The 14,329-nt window shown below is 43.2% G+C and overlaps 1 long non-coding RNA gene across 1 annotated transcript; it reads left to right on the forward strand.

The window, feature by feature from the left end:
• The first annotated feature begins 3,036 nt into the window (after positions 1-3,036).
• On the forward strand, positions 3,037-12,841 carry LOC146577358 (uncharacterized). Its single transcript, XR_014889409.1, has 3 exons — positions 3,037-3,151; positions 8,251-8,356; positions 12,775-12,841. It is a non-coding gene; the product is annotated as an uncharacterized LOC146577358 (long non-coding RNA).
• Positions 12,842-14,329: the final 1,488 nt, after the last annotated feature.

Consider the following 14,329-nt stretch of genomic DNA (forward strand, 5'->3'; position numbering starts at 1 on the left):
TTCACGCCATCACCAGAAAGGACAATGCTTTCCTCTGGGACGACAGCTGTCGAAGGGCCATGGACACTTTGAAGGATCATGTCACATCAGCTCCGATCCTGTCATTTCCAGACTTCAACCGTCCCTTTTCCATTCACGCCAATGCATGTGACATTGGTCTTGGGGCAGTGTTGATGCAAAAGGATGATAAGGGTCGTGAGTACGTTGTGGCTTTTGCTAGTCGCTCCCTTCACAAAGCTGAACTCCCCTACTGCACTTCAGAGAAGGAGTGCCTCGCTGTGATATGGGCTCTGGAACACTTCTGCCCATATGTTGAAGGTGTTCATGTTACTATCTTCACTGACCACAACAGTCTCAGGTGGCTCATGTCTCGTCAAAACCCAACGGGCCGACTCGCCCGCTGGTCACTTCGTTTGCAGGACTTTGATTTCACAATAGTGCACAAACCTGGTGCACAGAACAAAGTTCCCGACGCACTGTCACGCAACCCTTTGCCTCTGACCTGTGACAGGCCGACTGATCTTTTACCAGATCATGCTGTTATGGGCAGCCTGGACATTCGTACTCTGCCCCCCGTCATTCTGGCTGACCGTTCACAATTCAGACAGCTGCAGTTAGATGATCATGTCACAGGTCCACTCCTCAGAGACATTGAAGCAGACTCTCTGAACAGCTCGGACAATGCCACTTTGTTACAGTATGTTGTGTATGACTCTCTTTTGTATCACAGAGAACCCAAGTCCACATGTGCTTTGCACCCTTTGAAAGAGCTGAAACTGTTTGCCCCTACTTCCATGAGAGGCACCTTGCTGGACTATTACCATGACCACCCCACAGCAGGTCACTTGGGTGTTTCTAAGACATTGGCTAGACTGCGTTTTAGGTTTTTCTGGCCCAAAATGGCAGCTGATGTGAAACGCTATGTGATTTCATGCTCAGTGTGCCAACTCACCAAGCCAAGTCAGAAAAAAGCAGCCGGTCTTATGGTTCCCATTGTCCCCCAGAAACCCTGGGAGTATGTGGGTGTGGATTTTGTTGGGCCACTTCCCCGCACCCCCACTGGTAATGCTTATTTGATCGTGTTTGTTGACTATTTGACTAAATGGGTTGAAGCCAGTGCTGTCAAAGAAGCTACATCTCAGGTAGCAGCTGGTAAATTCGTCACTGACATTTTTGCTAGGCATGGTACACCCACTTACCTCATTTCTGACAGAGGGTCTCCTTTTGTGAGTGAGCTTTTTGAACATGTTGTTTCTGCCTTAGGCTCGGTGCACAGACTCACTACGGCATATCACCCTCAGACAAATGCTACTGAACGCGTCAACCGGACTCTGAAAACTGCAATCCGCGCTTATGTAGGTGATAAGCACACATCATGGGACAAGTTTCTCCCTCAGATTTGCTTTGCTCTGCGCACCGCCCCCCATGACAGTACAGGTATGACTCCTGCCATGATGCTTTATGGTCGTGAGTTAGACACCCCGCTTGACCTTATCACTCAGCCTTCTACAGCAGGTGTTGATGAACCGGGTGTGCCTTACCCTGAGACTCTGAGAGCCTCCCTGCAGGAAGCTCACGACCACGCCAAAGCAGCTTTGGACTATAGCCATGACAGACAAAAACATTACTATGACTTGAGACATCGACATGCCACGTTTCGTGTTGGTGACCTTGTGAGAGTTAAGACGCACCCCAGGTCAGACGCTCAGTCTAACTTTACTGCTAAACTTGCACCACTGTTTCAGGGACCATTGTGTGTATCTCAGAGACTCAGTGATGTTAATTACAGGCTCACTTGGGTGGACTCCGGTGTGGATGCAGGTGTTTATCATGTTGTGAACATGCAACCGTTCCATACCTGGGACTCTCTCACTTCCAAAGAACATTCTGTTTCATTGCCTGCTGAGAGAGAGACCGCAGAGGGTCTGAACTCTGACTCTCAGGCCCACCCTGGCCCCCCTGCAGACACTGACATTGACTCTGAGCCATTCCCCTTTGATTTACCGGACATTGGCTCTTCTTCTGGTGTGGGCGCTGTTCCAGAGAGTGTTTCACCCAGATCTGTCCAGCACCCAGCTGCTGGTGGACATTACAATCTCAGGCCCAGACGTTGCCCCAGAGTTACGTCTGGCTGGAGCAACAAAAGATGGACTAATGATTTTCACACAACCAGGCTTGATCTGAAGTGAAATGTTTTGGTTAAACCTGTTTGATGCTGTCTTGTTGCATTGCTACTTTGAGTCATGATATGTAGATGTTTCTGTTTGCTCTACTTAATCCAGTTTTATGGCTCTTTCGTGCGTTAAGGTTCATTCTTGGCATTTACTTAGAAAAAAAAAAAAAAGAACAAAAGAAAAAAGTGAAAAAAACTAAGAAAACTGATTTTCCACTGTACATATTCGTCTTATTTTCACCAATTTCATTTTTAAATGGTCTTTTGCCCTGTGTGTGTGCACCAATCTTAGCTGTAACCTCTATGTATAGGGTACTGTTTGGTGTGGTGTGTGCTTTTTCAGCTGTGTACGGCTGAGGACAGCCTTTTTCTCACCAGGGGGGGGACTCTGTAACAGTTGCTATTGTAATGCAGTGTATCACCACATGGCGGCGCCTCCTGTCTCACGACTGGTGTCACCCCCTTTTTGTTCTTCTTCGCACTCCTCCTGTAATGGATGCTCCCGTGTGTACGCAGACTAGTGTGCTCTTTAGTAATGTGTGGTAGAGGTAGCACTTTTATTTTTGATATTGTAAATAAATGAGTACTTTTTGGAAAGTCAGAAGCTGTTGCTCATTCGCTATCCACCTGCACACCTCCGCGGCTGGCTTCATCTCCACTGCACGTTACAATATGTTGATTTTTTTCGCCTACTCATATCATCATTTTTTTACTCCTGGTTCTGTATGTTCATGTTCTGTTCTTTTGTAAACTTCATCTGTTTGTATGTTGTATACTCACTGTGTTTCAATAAAGTTCGATTTAAAAAAAGGTACGTTCTAAACGAAGCTTCAGACGTCACTGATCACGTGACTCTGGCCAAACGAATCAAGCCTCGACACGGTGCTTCTGAAGCAGCGCGTTGATCTTTCTGACACACGCACCGGAGCGTCAGCTTCAAGCGGACCATCACTACGTCTCACATCTAAAGGTGTCAAGGTAACTTTGAACTGAGTTCAGTCAATCTGGAGTTTTTCCAAGTTTTCTGTTGCTCTCTGTGAGAGAAGAGCGTTAAAGGCGGGGCTCTCCAGAGTCCAGCAAAACAGGAAACCACAGCTGGGTGTGTGTAAGTGTGCAAACCAATAGAATGCATCGTGGTGGGGGGGGGGGCATCACAGGCAAGAAAAAAAATAAATAATCGGTCGTACCCATGCTTCCCCGACGTCATGCCAGCGCATATTGGGAAATTCGTAGGCACCGATCTGTTTTCTATCAGCCATTTGCTGGGAGTAAGGGCGCCCTCCGTTTGCGAGGTGCGCCTGCTGCTGGCGGCACAGGGAGGAGAGGGCGGGGAGTCTCTGGCTGGCTGGAGCGGCATCTAATAACCAACTCGCAAAACAAAATAAAAACAACACAACAAACAGATATTATGATACAGACTTATACTCTGCACCAATGTTCTTTCTAAATTCTATAAAGTGAGCGCGAGAGCCCTCGGTGCGCCTGCGCGCTGCTGAAGTCAAAGTAAACTTTATTGTCATCTCCGCCACAGACAGTCCAGCATATAGAGAGACGAGACGACGAGGCTGCAGTTACAGCAGTGCAAGTAAACAAGCAATAAATATAAGAAGAGTAAGAAAATAAATCTACACTTTAGGACTCGGGGTAAAGGATCAATAACAATTTAAATTTATAATTTACAGTTTGATGATTTAAAGTCTCACACAACCCGTCAAAAGGGGCGGGGCCGGCTGCTTCCAAGTAGAGCACATTTCATTTATAATGATGTAAATCCAAGCCCATCATGGATTCACCATCTGAATCCTGGGTTGTGTGAAATCCCAGAAATCAACCTTAGACAAAGTGAATCTGTGAACTAAGGTGTAGGTCTGTTAGGTTAATTGTGCTGATCCTCGGGTTGGGGGATTTGTGTTTGTACTGGAGCGCAAAATTCAAACCAATGGAAGATGGACAACAAAAGTTCAAAGCCATCAGGTGCTCAGGTTAGAAAAAAGAGAAAAGATGCAGGTAAGCAGACGTGTGATTGGATAATGGCAGGTCATCCTGAACCAATCAGACTAAACTCCAAACATTACATTATGTTACAGATTTTAATATTAATTAGTCATTGTTACTTGTTGATTTGTCCTTTTCTCATTGTGTGACGAATTATGACGACTGTTTGGTAGCTGTTATTGTCTCTCTCTCTCTCTCTTCATGTGTGTTTCTCTGGTGAAACAATAGTTTTGTGTTAATGTTAGGGCTGCACGATTTTGCATAAAATGAGAATCACCATTTTTTGGCTTAGAATTGAGATCATGATTCTCTCATAACAATAAATAAACATAAAACAACAAATGTCTCACGTTTTGTTGTTGCAGCAAAATGTTGTCCTGGGCCCTGTTTCAGGAAGCCGGTTTAGAAAACTCAGAGTGAAAAACGATACGCAGGGTTGAGTAACCCCGAACTGTCCAACTCGGAATATTCGGTTTCAGAAAGGCTGATAACAAGTAGTTCAGTCAACGCGGAGTTGCTTTAACCCCAAGTGAAGCGCGCGGACGAGGATACATAAAGCCCTGATCAGTGGAGCACAGATTAAGCGAGTCACCATGGAGACGGAGGGAAAGAAGGTGCGGTCAATGTATTTTACAGCGCTTGAGGCCGAAATTCTGATGGCAGCATATGCCGATAACATGCAAATTCCGCGGAAAAAAGTAACACAGCGACAGCTGCAAAAGAAAGTGAGCATGCATGGCAAAACATAGCCGACAGAGTCAATGCATGAGTGTTAATTTAAACATTGATCTAGGGATTTCCACCCATTTAACACGTTATTTTATCATATGTTATTTTATTTGTTATTTTATACATTTTATTTTGTGACGTGATGTGAGCGCAGGTGCAACCCAACAGGCCCCAAACGTTCCTGGCAGCAAGTAAAAATGAAATATAAAAATATAGTCCAAACAGGTAAGGTGTAATTGTATTATGAGCCATAGTGCTTGGTCTGTTTGTCCGATGTAAATCAATTGCAGTTAGAGGCTACATAAATTTTCTGTTTGTAAGCACTTATTGAAATTATCTGAGCACATTACAAGTACATATTTGCTTACTCTGTATGCTCAAATGTGACCCGTTATAGCCAACAGAAAAAAAGCGGAGGCCCGAAAAACAGGTGGGGGTCCTCCACCACCACCACTCACAGAGGCTGAGCAGTTGGCCCTCAGCCAAAACAGTGGGCGCCCTGTGGCCGAAGGCATCTCTGCGGGGACATCCTCTGAGTCAATAACCCCGCAAGACACAAGTGCCTACATAGGGGGTAAATTCAAAATAATACATGATGTGCATACATCCTTTCTTCACAGTCACCTTTGCAGTGCTACTCATTCATTTGATAAACTCTTTACCATAATGGATTATTTTGTAGTGAAGTTATTTTCCTACTGATTTTGCCTTCCCTCAGTCTTGGTTGTCTTTGAGAGCATAATGACAATGAAGTGTAAGGTGATTGGTATGTTTGTTAATTGCCATTTGGTCCCTTGTAAGTTATAAGTGACCTGTATAAACCTCATATTCTATCAGTTGATGGTGATGGTGTACTGCATCTGGTGCAGCCTCCTGTTGAGCCAGACCAACATGCAGTTGTGAGTATTACTCCACAGATTATATGAGTTTACAGTAGAACAGCAATGTTGTTTATTTCTTTACTACAGGAAAATAATGAAGAAACATTGACAGCTGTTACAGAGGAGGAAGCAACAGAGACACTTTATGAGGTTTACATCTTTTAATACTTTGTGTACAGGAAACACAGGTGACCAATAAAGCCAGTTGAACAAAAAATCTGTTTATTCTTCTTTCAACATGTTGAGGTGATGGGTCAAAAGAAATGATTGTGACATATGGTGTCCCTGACTGCTCTTCCATCTTGTATGTCCGTGGGAGGGTCAGGATGTTCATGGTTTGGATCACTGCTGATGTTTGGTTCAGAAGGACAGTGTTCTCCTCTAATTGTGGCAATGTTGTGAAGAATCACACATGCCACAATAATGTCACATGCCCTTTCTGGGGTGACCCTGAGTCTTTGCAGGCACTGGAACCGGGCCTTAAGCATTCCGATAGTCATTTCAACTCTGGCTCTTGTCCTGCAATTAGCCAGATTATATCGCTGCTGTGGGCCCGGTTCAGGGTCAGGGTAAGGGGTAAGCAAATAGGGTAAACATGGATACCCCCTATCACCAAGCAAGTAGCCAGTGAACTCTCCTAAGACAGAAGGATACACTTCAGTTCAAATGTCCCTGAAGCAATTGGTCTTTATATATTTTAAAGTATTTTCAACTCACCATGTCCAAATTTTGTGCTCAGTGTACATTCACAGAATATTTGTGAGTCATGGACAGAGCCTGGCCACTTGGCTTCCACATTTGTGATAATGTTGGCAGCATCACATATGATCTTCACAGTGCAGAGAACACAAATTAGCATCCATTACTATGATGAAATAATTTGTTAGTTTGAAATGCTACAGGGAACTATGTACCTGTACATTAATGCTGTGGAAAGACTTCCTGTTCACATAGTCTCCTTCATTTACTGAAGGAGCAATGATTGGAATGTGAGTACCATCTATACAGCCAATCACGCCTGGGAACCCTGAAAATAAATGTAAAATTTAAGTAGTAGTTCAAGTATCACCACATCATAAATTAAGTTTTGGTCATCCTGATACCTGCAATTTTGTGGCATCCCTCTTTGATGAATCTTGTGGGTCTATGACCGGGGAACACCACAAACGAGTACAGGAGACGTTTCAGTGCAACTGTAACATTCCTGACTGCCCGACAGACGGTAGCCTTGGAAACGTGCTCAGCGTCACCAATATTATACAGAAAGCTCCCGTTTGCAAAAAACCGAAGTGCAATACAAATAATATGTACAGAACTGAGAGCATGTCCGCGATGTGTCACATGCGTAATATATGGCCTGAGGATGTTATCCAAATAAATTATAGATTGTGCTGAGAAACGGTAACGTTCGCACAGACAATCATCAGGAAATGATAAAATGTCCAAACGCGCTCTGATCACTCTCTCCCGGCGGAGAGCTCTGCGGAGAATTTGGGCTTCACGATCTACTGGCTCTTCAAGGAAGGGACGCGCCATGTCTGACACTTCCTACTGTCAGGTTTCCGACAAAGGGGCGGAGACAGTCAGGGTTAGTTGTAGTAAACCTGCTAGGGGGCAGGTTAGCTTCACGGCGTGTGTCGTCATAGTGACTCACTCAGGCTTCAGCTGAACTCGCTTTGTGAAACCGAAAACCCAGAGTTTTCGTTAACTCAGGGTATACTTACTCAGTTTTTCCACTAAACCGGCTTCCTGAAACAGGGCCCTGCTCGAAATTCCGTCTCCACCATTGCTCGACGCTGCGTGTACAGAGCAGGTAGTGCAACAATAGAAAAATAGTTGCGGGACGGCACTGTGTAGCGTTTGTCTAGGGTGTTGATCGTTTTCCTAAATCCCTCGTTTTGCACAGTGTTGATGGAGCCATATCTTTGGTCAGGTGATAAGTGATAGCCTCCGTGATGTCTTTGTGCCTGCGGGAGTTCGACGTGTATAGGGAAGCGCTGTATAAGGTTCCCGTTATTGATGTTTGGGTGGTTGACCGGGACGGATTTTCTCCTGTCACTTTCTCGTCATCCCTGACGTGCTCTCCGTTGTTGTTTCCCTGCTAATTTTAGCATCACACGGCACAGCTTCTGTATCACGTGGTATAAGGCTCCGCCCTTGTCATTTGTTGAGCAGGAAGAGTGGGCGCTTGTTTTCATGCAGAGTACGTCCCGGATCAAAAAGCGGTACATTTGATCCCTGTTGTCTTTGCTTGATGATTGGTTTGAGTCTTGACAATCCACATTGCTGGCGTTGCATCTTTCAATGGCAGCAATGGCAGGTATCAGTGCTCAAACCTTTTGTGTTTGTTTCCAACAAGTTGCCCACCTCGGGAAACAAAAATGTGTTCTTTTACTTGTCAGATGAACATATGAGACACTTTGACTCTTCAGTGCAGTGTGGAGCCTAACAAAGATCTGTTTTGTGTCCCAGCTGATCAGCAGGAGGAGGAGAGTCTGACGGAGCAGCAGAGGAACATTTTCAGCTACTTGGACTCAGCTCAGCCACTACAGAGGAAACAATGAGCTCAACACAGAAGGTGACAGACAGAGCAGGACCATATGACCAAAGATATTTATCACCATATACATTTGAACATTTGCCATAACGATGTAGCTGACGATAGAATTGACACCAGACAAAATACTTTACAGCTGCACAACTTTATTAAAAACCCATCAATGTATTTTCACTGAAACAAGCAGCTGTTGTTTATGTGCATTAAAGTTATATAAAAATGTAACAGTGCAAATGCAAATTCCTCGCTGACAGTTTAACCAAAAGGCGTTTCCAGTGGAAACTGGCCGACACATCCTGAGCATAACCATGTATAATATCCACTAAACTTCAGAAGAGGTTATACAGTCGTGGCCAAAAGGTTTGAGAATTGCATAACTATTGGAACCTGGAGAAGTTGCTGCTTAAGTTTTTATAATAGCATTTTGCCTGCACTCCAGAATGTTATGAGGAGTGATCAGATGAACTGCATCGTCCTTCTTTGCCATGAAAACGAACTTAATCCCCAAAAAGCCTTACCACTGCATTTCATTGCTGTCATCAAAGGACCTGCTGAGACCATTTCAGTGATCGTCTTTTTAACTCAGGTGAGAATGTTGGCGAGCACGAGGCTGGAGATCATCATGGCTGTATCCCGATTCAGGTTCTGCAGCTTTAAAGTCCTCAAGGGCCGCGTACTCAAAGACCGCTAAGGCCGAAGTGCGAGGCTCGTAGGCTCGTGAAATGGGACGTCTAGCCTCCGTCGCGCGGCCCAGGTTGCCTAGCAACCATGATACTAAACAGCTGGAAACGTTTCATACAGCTTTGTTTGACAGAAATGAAGGAGAACATATTTAGTTCATTTGTTTCTACATGAGCTCTGTGTGATTTGATGAGTATCTGAGGCTGAGACCACAGGACTGTGAAACATGATTGTTGGGCTTCATTTCTGTGCTGAACAGTCGTTTAAGATTAGCTGTAAATAACAATTAGCTGATGTTGTTCATGAGACTAAAGTCATCTCACTGTGGTAATGTAAATATAATATGGCCAATATTATAGTTATTATATTAATCACTTCACTCACAGACAAGTATCTGTGACAGTGTGTATATAGATGTATCATATATAAGAGACAAATATTGACAAATATTGACTTTAGGTTTCTGAACATTAAACTTGTTGCTGCCTTTCATAGTGTGTAACTTGAAGGCCCTGAGTACTTTCTCCCACACTGGAAACACTGGGATGATCACATTATTTGAACATTACCTAATAAGACTGATTCAGCACAGACAGTTATGTTAAACTTTCCTAGCAGTCCTTCACAAACAGGGAACAGTCTGTCTATTCTCTCCATCTGTCAGCTCCTGCTGGCTCTTCCTCCTCCTCTTCCTCACACACTGCTGAGTTTGTCCTGGTGGATCATCAGGGCTGCAAAGCCTCACAGATGATGTGCAGCAGTGGCTCCCTCAGTCTGTCCTCACTCTGGACACTTGCAGTCGTCACACATGGAAATCAAATGTGTGATAAGCTGCAGGATTCAAACACAAGTGTAACTTATAAACACATGTTCATACTTTTATTCCACAATCAGAGAGAAAGAAACAGAGAGAGAGTGCAGGACAGACAGACAGGTGACAGTCTCAGGTGTACACACTGCTACACAACAGCACCAGAGAAGCAGGATTTAGTGTTTGTGTTATTACGAGTGTAAACAAGAAGAGTTCCAGATGGTGCAGTGGACACATGTGTGACTGCTGTGATTAAAGCATCTTTCTTTCAGCTTAACGAGTGAACCGTCAGCTCGTTCAAACACACGTTAAAGTGCGTTTGGCTCAACACCACCGAACAGAGGCAGCAATATAACACAGCTAACATTAACAGTGCAGTGGATCCTGCTTGTGCCGTGATGTTCAGGACTGCAAACCGAGCAGCATCACTGATTTTCAGCTTGTTGTGTTTGTGGATATATGACTGACTTTAATTATCCACAAAATCATCACATTCTCTGTCAGATTAAGGTCGACTATTGAACGGCGTATATTTTAAAGGCTTTAAAACCAAGTTAACCCTGAAAGTACAAACATCACTAATGTCACATAACTCTGCCGACAAGGCATAGCTATGGCTATGAAATGCTCTTTGTGTATCACTTCTTCATTATGAAAGATGTCATTAATGCGCTAGTAATGTCTCATCTGGAGTATTGTTCAATCATTTGGTCAGCAGCTAATAAGACACATCTTAACAGACTTCAGTTAGTCCAGAATAAGGCGTCCAGATTAGTGTGAAGATGTTCATACTATACTAATATTGATAAAATGCATAATAACCTTTCTTGGCTTCCTGTACAGGCTAAAATATTCTATGGCTTACTTGTAGTTCTAAAGAAAGCAATTCTGTTAAACACACCACATTTATTCTGCTCAGCTGCAGTATCCAGATGAAATACATCATCATATTACACAGTTTTCAACAAACTGCAATTTAGTAAATGCTCGAGTTAAAAGTAACGTTTTGTAAAACTGTTACATTTAGAGCAACTTTTAAGTGGAATAAGTTGCCTTAAAAAATTAGAGAATTATTCAAAACTTCAATGAACACTTAAAAGCCGATTTACAGAGCTTTTAGTTGTTGTAAATATTGTAAGACATGATTTGTTTTTGAAATTTGTGTAATGTGCCTCAATGTTATTGATATTCATCATCAACATCATCAACTTTATTTATAAAGCACTTTAAAACAACCACAGCTGACACAAAGTGCTGTACATTGGAACTGTAACATAAAATTACATGAGATATAAATAAAACACAAATAAAAGAAGAGTGAAATCATTAATTAAACAACTACTTCAATTAAAAGAGAAACTAAGTCTCACTGAGGTTAAAAGCCAAGGAATAAAAGTGGGTTTTAAGACGTGATTTAAAAGTGGACAGTGAAGGGGCCTCTCTAACGTGCATGGGCAAATGATTCCATAACTTTGGAGCCACAATAGAGAAGGCCCCGCCCCCTCTGAGCTTCCTCCTGGATCTCGGTACCTCCAGGATCAGCTGGTCAGCTGACCTGAGAGACCGACAGGGTGTGTGGAGATGAAGAAGCTCAGTGAGGTAAGGCGGGGCAAGACTGTGAAGGCATTTAAAAACAAACATAAGAATTTTAAAATGAACTCTAAAAGACACAGGCAGCCAGTGCAGAGAGGCCAGCACGGGGGTTATATGCTCTCTTTTTTTGAGTTCCTGTTAGGAGTCGTGCAGCCGCATTTTGAACCAGCTGCAGACGTGAGAGCAATGACTGACTGACCCCCACATAAAGTGAGTTACAGTCGTCCAGGCGGGAAGAAATAAAAGCATGGATCACTGTTTCAAGGTGCTGCCTCGAAAGAAAAGATTTTACTCTTGCCAGTCGCCTTAAATGATAAAAACCGGACTTCACCACTGCTCTGATTTTGTTGTCCAATTTAAAATCACTGTCCAACTTAAAACCAAGGTCAGTAACAACAGATTTAAAATAGACTTCCAGGGATCCTAAAACAACAGGGGAGGACTCACAGGGACCACTGGGTCCAAACACCAACAGCTCTGTTTTCTTTTCATTAAAATTTAAAAAGTTTAGAACCAACCAAGCTTTAATGTCATCTAGACAAGTCAAGAGAGGTTTTATGGAGATGCCATCCTTGTGTTTTAGTGGCAAATAAATTTGGCAGTCATCGGCATAACAATGAAATGAGATCCCATGCCTTCTAAGGATAGAACCCAGAGGCAATAGATACAGTGAAAAGAGCAGTGGCCCTAAAATTGAGCCCTGTGGGACGCCGCATGACAGAGGAGCAGAAGACGATTCGTAACCGAGAAGGCTGACAGAGAAATATTATTATTATTATTGATTGCTTATATTTGAACAGTTGTGAAACCTCACTGTGGATGTAAGAGTGAAATTATGTGGATATCTTGAATCCACTTCATTGTGTAATATTTTATGTGAGTATTTGACGGAAGACGAGCAACATCTGTTGTGGAAGCTAACGGGGTTCCTTTAGAATAAACAAACATAGGATTTATTATCACTGAATAATTCTGTATAAATCTATACAAATTATAGAAATATGTAATAGGAAACAACAAAATAATCTTAATTATAAAATAGTGTGTGTGTGTGTGTGCGTGTGTGTGTGTGTGTGTGTGTGTGTGTGTGTGTGTGTGTGTGTGTGTGTGTGTGTGTACACAATCAGGAAGGATGGGCATGATTTTAGTGTTTGAACAGTCATGAATTATCTTTAACAGCAGGTTGGATGTAATGTGTTAGAACTACCAGCAGGTGGGGATAAGAGACCTTTAAGGTGTTTGGTGCCACGCTCCACCTTCAGGTTTAAAACTAGTGTTAATGGAGTTTGAAGGTTGAGTTTGTTCCACGACTGCATTTCACTCACTGCCTCTGTTTGTATCTCTGTCACTGCAGGACCAACATGGAGCCAGAAGTCAGCGCTCTCAGGAGGCCGACAAACCTCACAGAAGAAAGGGAGAGAATAAACACACCTGTGACGAGTGTGGGAAGGGTTTTACTGTGAGGGCTAAACTAAAACGGCATCAGGTCATCCACACTGGAGAGAGACCGTTCAGCTGTGACTTGTGTGGAAAGTCTTTTTCCTTGAAGGATTCCCTAAAACAACACCAACTCATCCACAGTGGAGTTAAAGCGTACAGCTGTGATCAGTGTGGCAGAGCTTTTACTCACAGTAGCCACTTACAGAGTCATCTAGTTACCCACTCTGGAATTAAGCCATACAGCTGTGACGAGTGTGGGAAGGGTTTTACTCTGAAGGCTAAACTAAAACAGCATCAGGTCATCCACACTGGAGAGAGACCGTTCAGCTGTGACTTGTGTGGAAAGTCTTTTTCCTTGAAGGGTTACCTAAAACAACACCAGCTCATCCACAGTGGAGTTAAAGCGTACAGCTGTGATCAGTGTGGCAGAGCTTTTACTCACAGTAGCAGCTTACAGAGTCATCTAGTTACCCACTCTGGAATTAAGGCATACAGCTGTGACATCTGTGGAAAAACTTTCAGCCAGAGAGGGAGCCGAAATATACACCTACGCATTCACACCAGACATGATGTGTACTGCTGTGAACAGTGTGGCAAACAGTTTACAACAGACGCACAGTTACAACAACACATATTTACCCACACTGAGGAGAGACCTTATCAATGTGACCTGTGTGAGAAGACTTTTAAATCTCCACATCACCTGAGACAACACCAACAGATCCACACCAGAAAGAGACTCTACAAGTGCAGCTATTGTGAGGTATGTATTTATATTGTTATCTTGTCATTTTAGCCTGACTGTTTGGAACAACTCTGCTCATTAAACTGTGTTAGCAATTCTACTGCATGGAAAAGCAGCTCTGAGTGATTATTCAGATTTTCCTTTCAGTTATGATTTTAGTATTACTGTAGTATTAAGGTGGTAGTATTGTAGTTATTGCAGCCCAGTAAACAGAGTGTGTTAACTGAAACAGTCAAATGTAGTTGGACGTCTGCAGAGATGCTCTTTATTTCAGGCGACGTTCAGGATACAAATGTTGAAGGACTGACTTACACTGTCTTTGTGTCTTTGTTTAGAAGCAGAGCGACACAGATGGATCCAGTTCTCAACCCTGTCATCACTGTTGTGGTGGGAAAGACTTTCATTGTGACCTCTGTGGAAAAACTTTCAGTCGGCAAAAGACCCTAAAACTACATCAACGTAGACACACTGGAGACAAACTGAAATACTGCAAAGAATGTGAGAGAAGCTTCACCACACCAAGTGAGTTAAAAAAACATGAACTGATTCACAGTGGGGTTAAAAAGCACCTCTGTGATCAGTGTGGGTCATCCTTCACCACTGCATGGGACCTTAAAACACACAAACGAGTCCACACAGGAGAGAAACCACACAAGTGCAGACACTGTGAGAGAAGCTTCTCACAGTCAGGTAATCGTAACATTCATGAACGTGCACACATGGA

Source organism: Mchenga conophoros, linkage group LG3, assembly GCF_057382185.1.
Source record: "Mchenga conophoros isolate Kocher_MC1m ecotype Shallow Benthic linkage group LG3, M_conophoros_male_GT1.1, whole genome shotgun sequence".
In the NCBI taxonomy this organism is placed as follows: Eukaryota; Metazoa; Chordata; class Actinopteri; order Cichliformes; family Cichlidae; genus Mchenga; species Mchenga conophoros.